The sequence below is a fragment of the Helicoverpa zea genome, chromosome 28 (genome assembly GCF_022581195.2).
Source record: "Helicoverpa zea isolate HzStark_Cry1AcR chromosome 28, ilHelZeax1.1, whole genome shotgun sequence".
NCBI lineage: Eukaryota > Metazoa > Arthropoda > Insecta > Lepidoptera > Noctuidae > Helicoverpa > Helicoverpa zea.
The window spans coordinates 833,119-842,648 of NC_061479.1; positions in this window are offsets into that span (position 1 = coordinate 833,119).

The following is a 9,530-nucleotide window of genomic DNA, read 5'->3' on the forward strand; positions in this document are numbered from 1 at the left end:
GTCGCTCTGCCGACTACAAATATATCAATCTAAAGCTGCTTTTTTCAAAGCGGCGGACGATTATCCTGTTTCTAAAACGTTTGTGTCAAGTAAATTCAGTTGACCCCTTCTGGGTAAAAGCCACAGTTTCGTGGTTCTCGGTTGAAACCATACGGTGCCAACGAAGCCGAGAGGGTGTTGACCCAATCACACCCGCCGAACCCCTTCAGGGCAAGGCAGTCAATTGGACGGGAGCTCGGATTTCGGCCTTGGGGGATCTCCTAGTCGTGCCTTGCATCTGGTTTGCTTTCACAGCTACACACCTGGTGTCGGTTGGGTATCTCTATACCCTTCGCACTAGACTGGCTAGGGCCCGTTCGCACAATAAGACTGGCGAACGGTTTACAAGCTTAGGGCTCACCAATAGGTACTCACCTCCCTGCCTATACCCGGCAGGGAGGGTTACACATCCCCGGGCCCATCCACCCGGGGAGATAGGAAATAGGTCTTAGGTTTTTTATAATTAGGCCCCCATCTCTTTTAGCTCGGTAGCCCTCTTCCCTCACGGGAAAATGACTACCGAAGTCTATAAATTCTTCTTCGAGGTCCTCCTCAAGGACCAAGACATTGTCGCCAAATATGGCGACATGATCAACAACCTTGATATCAAGGACCCGCGCCTAGCGCGCTATTGTATTATCACCGATAACGGCTCAACAAAGGAGGCCGGCGCAGCTGTGTCGCGCCCCATTGTTGAGCCTATAATCGTCTCTTCGGGGAAAACCGCCGCATTAGCGGAAACGGTAATCCCCAATACAATGGTCGATGCCCAGCTGCACTCGACCATTGTTCCTAATCTCATTGTCTCACAGACAATGGAAATAACTCAGGCGAGTGCACCTGCGTCAAACGTCGACGCCGAATGCATGGACACCTCGTCCTCCCGCTCTGCCTCACCCGTCCCAGAGGATGCTCAACCCTCCGAGCCCTCTGACTCCTCTTCCTCCGACGACGACTTCACCGTCGTACAGGGAGGTAAGAGGAAAAAGAACAAAAACAACGACAAGGCGCGCAAGACCATCGCCCTTGTCGCATCTCCTCTCCCTAGCCCGCCCGCTGTGTCTACAGCATCCCCCGCCCCGTCACCCTCGACCTCGCAGGTCGCTTCCTCCCAAGGTGCCGCTAAGCCCAAAAGCGCACCAAAAAACAAACCTCCGCCGCCTGTATACTTACAGGACAAGGCAAAATGGACCGAAGTGTCCAAGCTGTGTGTTGATCGTAAGATCAACTACAGATCGGCCTCCAATACCGGCAACGGTATAAAAATCGTCCTCCCTACGTCAGACGACTATAGGGAGATAACTAAAGCGCTAAGAGCGAGGAACATTTCGTTCCACACATACTCCCTCCCCGAGGAAAAACCTCTCCGGGTCGTCATTACCCGTATTCCGAAGGAAATCCCTTCGGATGACATTTTAAGTGACCTTAAGTCACAAAACATCCCTGCGACGCAAGTCCATAGGATGCACCGCGCCCGCAGCGGCCACGCCTTCGACATGGTGCTCGTAGTATGCGAGCCGTGTCCTTCTAAAATCCACCCGATTTTTAACATCAAATCGGTATGTAATTTAACCGGCATCTCAATCGAGAAGCCAAATAGATCTGGCATTGTATCCCAATGCCACCGTTGCCAACTGTGGGGTCACTCACAGCGCAACTGTTTCGCCCAGCCTAGGTGCGTGAAATGCCTAGGCCAACACGGCACCTCCGACTGCCCGCGACCCAAGGACCGCACTCTGTGCACCGAGCCTCCGAGCTGTGTACTCTGCGGCGCCTCAGGTCATCCCGCCAACTACCGCGGCTGCCCAAAGGCCCCAAAAACGTCTCCCAAGCTGGCCAAGCGTGCAAACGCCCGCCAGCTAAGGGAAAGCCCATCAGCGAGGCTACCTACCGCTCAACTTCCCGAGCGTCTCAGCCCACAACGGCCCTCCCCATGGAACCCTCTCAACCATCAGAGAGCCTTTCCAACCCCGAGGCCAACTCAGCCCCAGCCAACTCCCGCCCCGGTGAATAACTCCACCGCGGCGCCCGCGAGCTTACCTCGCGTCCCTCCCGTCCTTCCCTCCGCGCCCTCCGCGCCCTCCGTGGCTCCTATAGCCGCCAAGCCCGCGCAAGCGCAAGCGATCGCGCCCTCTTCTAGCCCAGTATCAGCGCTCAGTTCCATGAACGTTATACTGAGCACGTTCAGTGTATTCACGAGCGACAGAGCTCAACAACTTTCGAGGGAGATAGTCGCCAGCAATGGCGACCTTATCAAACTCTACTCCGTTATGCAGGAGTATTCAGACGTCGCCCAGGCAGTTCAAAACCTGCCTCACTTTAGGAAATAGAAATGGATAATACATCCAAAATTAAACCCCATTCCCTTAGGCTTGGCTATTATAATGCCAACGGTATTCTCGGCCAACGCGACGAGATTTCCGCCTTCCTACAATCCCATAAGATAGACATTCTTCTCGTACAAGAGACCTTCCTAAAGCCGCGCGTACGCGGCCCTAATATAGCCAACTATAAGTTAATTAGAAATGACAGGATCACACGCCACAAAGGCGGCACGCTTATCTATTATAAAAGATCGCTACATTGTGTAGAGATCACTCCCCCCGACTTAAGCTGCATTGAAGCCTCGATCTGTCGACTAGCCATGTCCCATCACCAGTCGATCACTCTCGTATCGGCCTACTGCCCTCCCACGTCCTCATCCTTTCAGTCCTACGACCCGATCCTTTTCACGAACGATCTCAGAGCCTTACTAGGCCTGAGCGATTCTGTAATAATAGCAGGCGATCTAAACGCCAAACATCCCACCTGGAATAGCAACACTGCTTCTCCAAGAGGCAGGTTGCTATTCAATCAGTGTAAATCCCTCAACTTCGATGTCATCGCTCCGATGCATCCCACTCACTTTCCTAATATAGTCGACCACCATCCCGACGTTCTCGATGTAACGCTCCTCAAGAACGTAAACTTACGTTTACATTCGATCGAGGTACTACACGAGCTCACCTCCGACCACAGACCGGTTCTTGTGGAACTAGCCTCGCGCTCAGGCCCACTCGACCCGGATCGCCCTCCTCCCACCCAGATTGTCACGGACTGGAGAATGCTAAGCGAAAGCCTAAAATCCTCCTCCGCCCAGTTAGAATCAATTCCCGATGAAATCAACTCAGTCGCTGACATGACGGGCGCGATCGGCTCGTTCACCGAGCACGTACAATCCACCGTGGACAAGTGTTCACGTAGAGTTGAAGCGACGAGCTTTCATCGCTTCAAGCTCCCGGATGACGTGCGTGCTCTGGTGACCGAGAAGAACGCGGCTGTCCGTGCCTACAGTACTTTTCCCTGCGACGCTAACAAGTCTCACATGCGTAACTTACAGCGTGCTGTAAAGGAACGCCTTGCTGAGATGCGTCAAACGCGCTGGGACAAGACGCTGAGCGAACTCGAGCCGACTCATCAAGCCTTCTGGCAGCTTCAAAGGAAACTCAAATCCGATGAAGTAGCTTCCACCCCGCCGATCAAACGCCCCGACAATTCCCTCGCCTTCGAGGACGATGAAAAAGCGGAATGTCTGGCCGACAGCCTCGAGGCTCAATGCTCGCCTAGTACCCAACCGGTCGACCCGGCTCACCTACTAAAGGTCGAAGCCGAGGTCGAGCGCAGATCCTCCCTACCACCGCAAGAAGACCCCGACGATCCCTTGCCTCCCGTCACTCCAGACGAAGTGGCAGAGATCATCAAACGTCTCAAACCCCGTAAAGCTCCGGGCCCAGATAGAATAACCAATAAAGTTTTCAAAATCCTACCCGCTTCCCTCGTAATGCTCATGACCGCGATCTTCAATTGCGCCATGACCCATAACCTGTTCCCACAGGCATGGAAAGAGGCAACCGTAATCGGTATTCCCAAACCCGGTAAACCAAAATCAGACCCGTCCAGCTATCGCCCTATCAGTTTACTCAATGTGTTCGGCAAGATCTACGAGATACTTATCTATAAGCGTCTCAAAGATTACGTCGAAGCAAAGAGTCTTATTCCATTAGAACAGTTTGGTTTTCGAACCCATCACTCTTGTGTCCAACAAGTCCACCGCATCGTGGAAGGTGTGAGCCACGGATTCCAACGTGGCCAACTCACCGGTACGATTCTCTTCGATATAGCAAAGGCATTCGACAAAGTCTGGCACAAAGGCTTGATTTACAAGCTTTACCAACTCGGTGTCCCAGACCGTCTCGTCGTCATCTTACGAGACTTTTTGTCGAATCGCACCTTTCGCTATCGCATTGACGGCACTCTTTCTTCGGCCCACCCTATAAAAGCTGGCGTCCCACAAGGCTCGGTACTCTCCCCCATCCTCTTCTCGCTATACACTAGCGATATTCCTAAGAACAAGCATGTTCAATTAGCCCTATTCGCCGACGACACGGCAATCTACTGCTCAGGCCGCAGCCCAGCCGCCATAGTGAGACATCTCCAAGCCTATTGCAACACCCTAGGTGTCTGGACTAGGCTATGGAGAATCGAACTCCACCCCGACAAAAGCCAGGCCATACTCTTTTCGAGCCCTCGCCGTAGGCTTCCTCCCGCGCCCCCGTCAGTCACCATGTTTGGTAGGCCGATTCCTTGGAAGGAGCATGCCAAATATCTAGGTGTAATCTTAGACCAGCGCCTCTCATTCGCCGAGCACATACGTAAGGTGCGCTCTAGAGCAGCCTTTGTGTACGGCAGATTGCACTTCTTGCTCAATTCAAAGAGCAAATTATCTCTTAAATGCAAGTTACGCCTCTACGTATCGTGCATACGCCCCGTCATGACGTATGCTTGCCCTGTGTTCGCACAGGCAAGCCATCGCCGCCTTCACAGAATGCAGGCCCTTCAAAACCGTGCTTTACGGAAAATCACCGGAGCTCCCTATTATGTTCGAAATGAGATTCTTCATCTCGACTTAAAAATCCCCACCATCCGCCAGTATATGAAGCGTGCCGCCATACGGTACTTCGAACGCGCTGAGAAACACGATAACTCACTTATCGTGTCAGCCAGTAATTACACTCCCTCCCGCATCAGTAGGATTCGCCGCCCTAGGCATGCCCTTCTAGAACCTGACGATGAGATAACTGTCCTCCAAGAGAGTAGTAAACTCACTAGCACCCTACACAAATACAAACCGCGTTCGTACAAACCTCGCCGCCGAGGTCCGCCGCGACGTCCCGATCTCTGTCCTCCCGACCCTTGCTCATCGAGCCAGCCCGCGAGCTGAGCCAGTAGCTTTAAATTCCCCATTTAATAATAATGATCATATGATCCAGCCTGTCCCTTTGCTGCCTCCCCAGCGACGCCCTAAGCCGAGGTCCGACCCCACAGGGGGTACCCTTAGCGCAGTCGCTTAGTTTATAAGTTGTTTTACGCCCCTGGCTGGAGGCCTTAAAATCTAGGCATCCACAGGGAAAAGTCCGGTTAAGCAGTACACGGCCTCCTAGGCTGAACTGCGAGATGCCATACCAAAAAAAAAAAAAAAAAAAAGTAAAATATATTCATTCTTACCTCGACTGTGGAGTTTAATTTATCTACACCTATCTGCGCTACAGTGGTGACCCCGACGTGATTCCGCCTGCCTAACCAGTGTTGTCTGACTACTCCATAACAAAGAAGACATCCTTCAGCATGGCGAACAGCGGTGACCAAGCTCAAGCTCCGGCCACAGTCTCCGGGCTATCAACGGCTCAGCGCATCCCACTAATTTGGCGCGATCGGATTCGTCTGTGGTTCGCTCAATTCGAAGCCATCATGTCTCCACAGAAGAAAGGTGATCAAGGCATGTACGAGGTCCTCGTCGGGCAACTCGAGAGACAAGACCTTGACGAGATCAGCGACATCATCCTGCGTCCACCCGAGAAGAACCGGTATGAAACGCTGAAGAGCCGGCTGCTGCAGGTATATGATGAGTCCGAGCAGAGGCAAGTTCAGCGGCTTCTGTCTGAAATGGAGCTCGGCGACCTGAAGCCATCACAGTTACTACGTCGCATGAAGAATCTCGCCGCCGACAACATCTCCGACTCCACGCTGCGTGTTATGTGGACGAACCACCTGCCACAGTCCATACGCGCAGTCCTCGCAGTCAGCGACAATATCGCGAAGCACTCTGACCTCCACGAGCTCGCGGTGATGGCGGATAAAATCCTAGAACAAACTCAACCACCTGGAGCAGTTGCCGCAATTTCGGCCCCACCACCTCCCCACGCATCCACATCAAAGTCATCATCCATTGAAGCCAAGATCGAGATGCTCATCGAAGAAATCGCCGAACTCAAAGCATCGCAATCGAGTCGCCGCGATCGCAGATCGTTCGACAAGTATCAATCAAGGTCACGCTCGCCTAGCCGCTCGCGCCACAAGCGCGCGCCGCGCATGCGTAGCAACACTCCGCGCCGACTTCAAGGACAAGCAAACGTCTGTTATTACCATCGTCGCTTCGGCGCAGACGCGCAGCGCTGCACGCGTCCCTGCGAGTTTGAAAACGGCGGCAAACCTACATCGATGGCGGGAAACTAACCCGTGCGTTGGACGAGGCGGGAACCGGCGCAAGAAACACTTCGTACCGCCTATTTATAACAGACAGAAACTCCCGACTGTCATTTCTCATCGACACCGGCGCAAATGTCTCCGTGATTCCACGAAAAAAAGGCGGCAAACAAAAACCGAGCGACTTCTGTTTGTACGCAGCGAACAACACACTCATCTCTACCTACGGTGAAAAAACGCTGCAACTCGACTTCAACCTACGAAGACCGTACAGCTGGAAGTTTATCATCGCAGAAGTCAGCAAACCCATCATCGGTGCAGATTTCCTGAAGCATCACCAGTTGCTTGTCGACATAGCCGGACAATGTCTAGTCGATAAAGTAACGAAACTCACCGTGAAGGCGCCAATCTTGTACACATCTGAGCCGACCGTGAGAAGTATCGACGTTGACCAACCATATCACCAGTTACTCAGCAAGTTTCCTGACATACTCCGACCATCGTGCATGAAGGAAATACCAAAACATCGTGTAGAACATCACATCGAAACTACTGGTCCGCCTATTCACAGCAAGACCAGGCCATTACCACCACATCGATACCTCGCCGTGAAGAAGGAATTTGAGACGATGATGCAGCAAGGAATTTGCCGTCCAAGCAAAAGTCCATGGTCCAGTCCGCTGCACGTCGTACCTAAAAAGAACGGCGATATCCGCGTGTGTGGCGACTACAGAAGGCTGAATGACGTCACGAAACCAGATCGCTACCCCGTGCCACGACTCAAAGACTTCACATACCTACTGCACGGCAAGAAGATCTTCAGCACTTTAGACCTAAATCGTGCTTATCAACAATTACCAGTCTATGAACCCGACATCGAGAAAACAGCCATCACTACACCATACGGCTTGTTCGAGTTCCCGAGAATGTGTCCCGGTTTAAAAAACGCCGGACAGACATTCCAACGGTTCATACATCAAGTACTCAACGGATTAGACTTCGCGTTTCCATTTATTGATGACGTCATCATAGGCTCCGAGAACGAAGCTCGCCACATGCAAGATCTACAGGAAGTTCTACACAGACTGAACGAGTACGGTATCACCATCAACCCGTCTAAATGTGTCTTCGGTCAAGAAAGCGTCAAGTTCCTCGGGTACGAAGTGACAAGCGAGGGGATCAAGCCACCTTTAGACAAGGTCAACGCCATCACTGCTTACCCCCGACCCGAGACAGTGCACGACTTACGTCGATTTATCGGCATGGTGAACTTCTATCGGGACAGCATACCTAACGCTGCCCGCATACAAGCACCACTCAACGCGTACCTACGAAATTCCAAGAAACGCGATAAAACGAAAATCGACTGGAATAATGAAGCATCGCAAGCGTTCGAGTTATGTAAAGCCAGTATACAAAACGCAGCTTTACTCGCGCATCCGTCTCCTTCTCCCGCCGACGCTATCTCTCTCATGTGCGACGCATCGAACACCTGTGCCGGCGCCGTGCTACAACAACGTGTAAACAACAAGTGGATACCTCTCGGCTATTTTTCGAAGAAATTCACAGATACGCAACAGAGATATAGCACATTCGACCGAGAATTGCTATCCATCTACATGTCTATAAAACACTTCAGAAAAATGTTCGAAGGAAGAGAACTGGTTGTTTACACGGACCATAAACCGCTCACCTACGCCATTCGCAAGCCACCGTCCGACAATGATACGCAGCGACGCACGCGTCAGCTGTTATTCATCAGCGAGTTCACGACGGACATTCGACATGTGAGCGGAGTAAACAATGTTGTCGCCGACGCACTTTCACGCATCGAAACCGTCGACCTACCATCGCCAATCAACTACGACGACTTATCTCAAGCGCAAGAAAGAGACAGCGATATACCCGATTTACTGAAGCAAACGAATATTCAACTCAAGAAAATCGTCATGCCCGGTACAAACAAGCCAATATTCTGCGAAACATCTACGTCACACGTTCGACCGTACCTACCAACCGACTTTCGTCGCATCGCATTCAACGCCGTGCACAATACAAGTCATCCCGGGGTACGAGCTACACGTAAACTCATGCAGCAACGCTTCTTCTGGCCCGCAATGAATACCGACATCGGCGAGTGGGCGAAAACGTGTACATCGTGTCAACGCTCGAAAGTACTACGTCACAGTCGAGCCGAACTCGCAGCGTTCCCGCCAAGCGAACGTTTTCAACACGTACACATCGACATCGTTGGCCCGCTACCTACTTCATCGGCTGGACATCGTTACCTACTGACGATGATCGATCGCTGCACACGATGGCCCGAAGCAGTACCCTTGCGTGAAATTACCGCTGACGTCATCGCCAACAAGCTGTATTCGACGTGGATAACACGCTACGGGTGCCCAGCTAGAATAACGACTGACCAAGGACGGCAGTTTGAAAGTCAGCTGTTCCGTGACCTCGCACATCTCTTGGGCGCCGAACGTACCCGTACCACTGCCTACCACCCGCAAAGTAACGGCATCGTCGAACGCTGGCACCGAACCCTGAAGACTGCACTTATGGCTCGCTTAGAAAGTGCTAACAACTGGATTGCCGAGCTACCTACTGTGCTAATGGGTTTACGAGCCGCCGTGCGCACTGATACCGGCACCAGCGCCGCGCAGCTCACTTTCGGCCAAGCATTGCGCTTACCCGGCGATTTCATATCACCATCACCGGCAGCGAAGGCAATGGATTATAGCTTCGTCGATCACCTACATGACGTGATCACGAGGTTAACGCCTACATTTAGGCCACATTCAAGCAATCGTGGCATGTTCGTGCACGGCGACTTAAAAACATGTAGTCACGTGCTGCTACGCGACGACGCCGTCCGCAAACCGCTGCAGCAGCCGTACAAGGGCCCGTACAAGGTCATTGATCGCAATGAGAAGTACTTCACCGTCCAGCTACCGGGAAGATCC